Source organism: Magnolia sinica, chromosome 1 (genome assembly GCF_029962835.1).
Source record: "Magnolia sinica isolate HGM2019 chromosome 1, MsV1, whole genome shotgun sequence".
Lineage (NCBI taxonomy): Eukaryota > Viridiplantae > Streptophyta > Magnoliopsida > Magnoliales > Magnoliaceae > Magnolia > Magnolia sinica.
The window spans coordinates 14,285,640-14,292,345 of record NC_080573.1 but is presented as its reverse complement, the minus strand read 5'-3'; positions in this window follow the sequence as shown (position 1 = coordinate 14,292,345).

Genomic DNA, 6,706 nt, shown 5'->3' with positions numbered 1-6,706 from the left:
CTTGTCCTAAAATTATCTTACAAAATGGATGAACGGAACATATTTCCCAAAAACAATGATGGTGGCCCCACCCAGCATCCTTGCGCAGGAACTTCCTGCGAAAGGCTTTCGCAGGAAATCTGCGTCCACTTCCAGAGCCCTGCCAAGTCTACTCAAGCGAGTGGATTTAGGGCCTGTTTGGGAGTGTGGATTTGGAACCCCCTGGATTCGCAACCCCCAGGATTGGAAACCCCCTGGATTGGCAATCCTCTCTGTGTGTTTGGTACCCTTGAGTGTGAATCAACTTTAATTCAAAAATACCTATACATGGTATATTCACGGGGGTTTGAATTTAATTACTAAATCAACTTTAATATCCCCGATTAGTGAGATATATAATTTTTGATACTATGGTTGTGATAAGCCCGCTAAAATATATGTTTTGTTTAAAAGTGATGAAATTCCAAGTCTTAGATGGACCGCAAGCACAAGATCATGTCTGAGTGACTAACCAACGATTTTTAATCATTGATTGATATGGACAATGTTTGGACGGTGCTGGACAATATTTGGACGGTGCTGATCTACATGAACAATGTTTGGACGGTGCTGATCATCGTTAGTGGGCCATGTGCCTAGTAGAATGATAGTGTACAGTGACATACATTTATACATGCAACTATTCAAATGATTTTAAGTGTAATCCAAGCTCTCACCTTGGATTACAAACCCCCTCAAAGAGGGGATTGGAAACCCCTGGATTGGCAATCCCCAGTTGCTTTATGCTGCCAAACAACCATGGGGATTTGAAACCCCCTCTAATCCTCTCCAATCCCCTCCAATCCAAGGTGCCAAACGACCCCTTAGGATACTGCACAAAGGATGCACGACGGACGTGGATTGCGCCCTACCCTCGCCTGGACGGTAATCCGTCCGGGCAGGGATCTGTGGGGCCCACCGTGATGTAAGTATTTTATCCACGCCGTTTACCGCTTTTCTCAGATCATTTTAAGGTATTATACTGAAAATTAGGCAGGTTCATATCTTAAGTGGACCACAAAGTGGGGATTGAACGTCTACAATTAAAAACTTCCACTTCATCCACTTCCACGTGAACTTACTAATAGGTTGGATGGTAAAAAAACATCACGTTGGCCCTTAGAAAGGTTTCAACGGTAGGTGTCATTATCAAAGCAGCTTCCTTTGGTGTGGTCCACTGGACCTGTGGACCTGTCTCATTTTTAAGATCATGCCTTAAAATGATCTGATAAAATCCGTGAACAGAGTGGATAAAACACTTACCTCACGGTGGGCCCCACAGCGTCACCGTCCGGGCGGGGGTAGGACGCAATCCGTGTCCGTGCAAGACAAGTGCAGCTGATCAGGACACCCCACCACACGTGTTCCCAGGCCAATGTATCACGTGGGCCACACATGTGAAGAAATGAACGATCGAAAGAACTACCAACCGCCCCGTGATCTCTTTTTTCATTCTTGGTAAAGATCAACCATCCATATTCAAGGTATGAGTGTGGCCCACCCATTAAGCAGGCTGACCTGAATTTTGGCCCACAGTGTATGTAAAATGAAGAACACCTGATGAACGGTCCAGATCAATACCATTTCCCCATGCGTAATGGGGAGTATGATTATCTTATCCTGCTTGCGAGTAGCATTCTCACTGGAATTTGATGATCATGGATACGACAAGTGGGGCCCATGGATTGTTTACCAATAACATTGGTATGATAGGCCCACTTTGAGTAAATTATGCCACGAGAATTCCCTAATTCAGAATATTCCCAGTTGAATGGACATCTCATCTTTACTTTTTTTGTCCCCTTGCGGGCCGTGTCATTAATTGAAGGGTTGAAGGGTCAAATTTGACGAGGGTAAAAACACTCGATTTAATTGGGTCACATGCTGCTATTAGGTAACAGCTATTTAAAATATGTTTTAAAAGAGTTTAACCCATAATACACTCTATATATGTCCTACACCATGACTAGGTATTTTCTAACCTCACCTAATCCAATTATGTTGATTGGTTGGTTGGTACATAGCCATGGTGGGCCCCATAATACCAATATCAGCATAGGGGAAGTGAAGTAAAGGAAACACTAAGTTTGGTAAGAGCTTGATATGGTAAAGTTTACTTGGATCATGTGTAGCAGCAAGAGGAGAACAGTTCAGTGAGGGGTAGCAGCGAGAGGGGTCTTTTGGAACCATGGGTTTGGAGAGATTTCAAATCCCTTGTTGTTTGGGAGCATAAAGTAACCAGGATTTCAAATTCAAGGGATTTCAGTGAGAGTTTAGATTACGCCTAAAATCCATTCAACAGTTGCACGTGTGCCATATGTGACACTATACTATTACTCCATTAGGTACGTGGGCTATTAATGATATCAAAAATTATTTAGATTATCGATTGCATCACTATAACTACTTTCATATGATGATCATCACCATCTAGACCTTGTTCACGTAAATCAACGACTGAAAATTGTTGGTTAATCACTGGTGCATGATATTGTGCTTGTGGCCTATTCGTGACTTAGAATTTCATTATTTTCATGCAAAGCATATATTTCAACGGACTTGTTACAATAATTGTGTTAAACATTACATAAATCACAAATTAGAGATATTAATGTTAATTTAGTAATTAAATTCAAACCCTTATAAATACATCATGCGTAGAAACTTGTGGATTAAAGTTAATTCCGACTCTGTGGTGCCCAAAACACTATTAGGATTTCAAATTCAGGGGGTTTCAAATCCACGCGGTTTGGCCTAGGGTTGTAGGGAGCCCACCTTAATACATGATACATGGGGTTATTTGCATAGTTTATTCATTTTGTTATATCATTCTAAGATATAAGTCTAAAAATGAGTAGATATTAAGCTCAAGTGAACCACACAATGGAGAATAAATAGCTTATATTAAAAACTTTTTCAAGTAGCGTAAGCTTTAGAGTAGCTGATATTTGTGTTTTTCCTTTTATCATGTCCCTATGAACAAGTTGGATGGAAAATAAATATTATGCTCCGCACTAAAGGCCTATTTGATTTTCTGGCTCAAGTGTAATTACTACGTAAATGGGTAATAATTATTTACCTAGGTAATTATCACATCTTTCCCAATGCAGAACAAGTTACTTTTTTAACGCTTTAATTAAGAAATTTACAACATCAATGTGAGGCCATCATGATGTATATTACTTATCCATACTACTCATTTGTTATGCCAGCCGAATTTATGGCATGAGCGAAAAAATGACGCAGATTCAAATGACAAGTGGACCACGCCAAAAGAAACAACGGGAATCGAACGCCTACCATTAAAATCTTCTTGGGGCCCTTAAAAGTTTTCGAGCAAACTGATATTTGTGTTTTCCCCTTGTCCATGCCTGTGTGACCCTACGAATGGGTTGGATGATGAAAAAACCTCAATGTGAGCCCAGTAAAGAAAATAACTTTCAATGATCGACGAATTAAGGCCACTATTTCCTTTAGTGTGAGTCATTTGAGTGTTGGATCTGCCTCATTTTTCAATTCATATTCCAAAATGTTCTAATAAAATAGATAAACAATGTAGATATATCATATACATTACAGGGGATCCACATATTTAAGTCAGCACTTTTGTTTCGATTTTTGAGATGAAATTACTCTTGTCTTTTCAAACAAGGTGAAAAGGTAATAATTACTTGTTTACTCTTATTTACTTGTATCACATAAAATCAAACAGGCCCTAAGAAGGTTTCAATGGTGGGTGTCATCATCACCGTTGCTTTTGAAGTGTGGTCCACTTGATCGTTTGATTTGACTCTTTTTCTTTGGGCTTATAGCTTAAAATAATTTTGGCAGAGCGGACAGACAGCGTGGATAAAACTAGGGACATGCATAGGTAGGACCCAGTCTATGTCCATGGAAATTCCCTTAAATCCGCGTCGTAGAAAAGCAAACCGTGCGTCGGCCAGAGGATGATGCTATGACCTGATGAAGTCCTTGGGCGGAGGATAATAAAAAAACACTCCCTCCACGGCTGGTTGGTTGTCGGTTCCTAACTCGCGGTCTTCGTCAAAAAGCGGTTTGGCTACTGCGAGTAGGAATTATTCACCGCAAGGCGATAGACGACAACACAAATGTAGTCCACAGGAGTACCATTCATGTGAAACACCTTCATAGATCAGAACCATTCATCCAGTGGGCCACGATGAAAAATCATTCTGAATGTAAGATTCTGATAATGGGATGTATAAAACTAGGACTTTCATTTAACCATTCATTTTCCGGCCATGCAGGCTCACCAAACATCCGTGTACCTTCTATTGTGGGGGCTACCCTGATGCGTTGTTCCAAAGCTTGGCCTCACGTGTAATTGATGAGCTTGACTTCCTTTTTTAGTTTTGAACCGTTGGAAAAATTGTAGTAACACGTGAGGAGTTTTGCACCGTTGGAAAAATTGTGGCGAGACATCATCCTCACATGTGGCATTGATGTAGAGATATCCAAGCCATCCATCATGTCCATAATCAGAATGATCAAATTAATCCTAGTCATTCAATTTATGTTTTCCAAATGAGTGGCTCAAAGCAAAATAATAGCGTGTTTAGTATTAGTTTAGGATCTATTTTTAATTTTATTATTTAATAAAAAATTGAACAAAAACATACGTAAAGAAGATCGATTCAAAACTTTGCTGTCCTCATGAATGTTTCAACCGTAGATGTTCAACTCTGACTGTCATCCATAACAGCGTGTTTGGTATTAGTTTAGTAGGTATTTTTAATTTTAGTGTTAGTTTGCCGGTCTATTCAAAACTTCATGTCATGCTGCTAAATGAGTTTTGGAACTGTCTCTTTCTGGATCATGTCATGGATGGAGAGAGTGGATTTCTCACAAACACAACTGTAGGCCTGGCCTAGGGGTGTACACGAACCGGGCTAGCTCGGTTAGCTCACTCGACTTGACTCACAGCTCGATTCGACTCTGTTCGAAGCTAAGCTCGAGCTGAGTTGAGCTGATTTTTTTAGCTCGAAAATGATTTCGAGCCAAGTTCGAGCAGGCCCAGGCTCGAATCCAGCTCGAATCGAACTCGGATCGAACTAGTTCGTTGACTCGGTTACTTTGCCATTGATGTTGCTCACCAACTGTTTGATAAAATGACTCAATGAAATGTGGCTGGTGGCAAGGAAGGTTTGGTACAAGCAACTGCAACGTGAAGCAGTGCAATAGCTACCCACACTAGCTTCTTGTTGATGAAAAACTAGATAAGTTTTTTATTTGATTACCATTGTTGATGATGTATAACAAAGAAGGTTTGGTACAGGCAACTGCAACATGAACCAGTGCAATAGCTACCCACACTAGCTTCATATAACCAATTTTAATTGCAATGGCTACCCACCTTGATAGCAAAAACAATCCCATACCCAATTCAAAGGTGGCGAGAACCAGAATAGCATGAGCTTTCAGGAGAAATTCGTGATGTGGGTTTTCATAAACCCTGATGGAAATACCTTTTTTCTCTCTTTTTTTTTTTAAAAAAAAAAGTTTTTATGTTACTTAGAAAGTGTTTGATAAAATATCTTTAAAATCATTGCCTTTGTATATAAGACAATAGAATTTTAAAGATGCAGTTCAGGTGTTTGTGAAAATGCCTCAATGGTGAACTCGGGTCGAACTCAACTCGAGCTGGCCCAAACTGCTGACTGAACCGAGCCGAGCTGGCTAGTCAAGCTCAAGGACTGAGCCGAGCCGAGTTCAAGTTGAGGTCAGCCAATGTTCGAGCCAAGTCAAGCTGAGGCCAACTCGACTCGTTTTGACTCGATGTACACCCCTAGCCTCACCTAGCTTCTCATTAGTTACCATGTTAAAGTGTTGTAGGCAATTTGCATCTATGCGATCCATGCATCCACACTGTCAATCGATTTCTCTAGCTTATTTTAGAGCCTATTTGATTTTTCATGATATACGTAAATCCTGATAAATAAGTAATTATTACTTTCTCACCTGGTTAGAAAATGTGAGAGTAATTCTATTCGAAAATTGATGCAATAATGTAGACTTAAATATATGGACCCTACCGTAATGTATATGATATATCTGCACTGTCCATATATTTTATTAAAACATTTTGGTGTATGGCCTTAAAAATGAGGTAAATTCAACGCTTAAATAGCCTACAAAAGAAAATAATAACCTTAATTCGTCTACTGTTGAAAGTTGTTTCATTCACTAGCCTACATTGAGGTTTTTTCATCATCTAACCTATTTCTTGGGTCACGCAGACATGAATGAGGGAAAAACACAAATATCAACTTGATCCAAAACTTTTAAAGGTCTTGAGAAGTTTTTAATGGTAAACATTTTATTCTCGTTGTTTCTTATGATGTGGCCCACTTGAGCTCTAGAGCTGCCTCATTTTTTTTTGCTCTGTCCTAAGTTCAGTTGGTATAATAATGATAAATGTGAATAAGTCCCGTACATCACGATGGGCTCACATGAGCTTCCTAAACTTATCTAAGTATTAAAAAAGTAAGTTGTAGGTAAATAATTATTACCCATTTACATGGTAATTACAGTTGAGCAAAAAAATCAAATAAGCTATTAGGGAATGACTCCAAAATTGTATTAGATACAAATATCACGTCGGCCACGTCACAGATAACAGTGGAGATTAAATGCCGACCATTAAAACCCATTGATAAAGTCCCGAGGA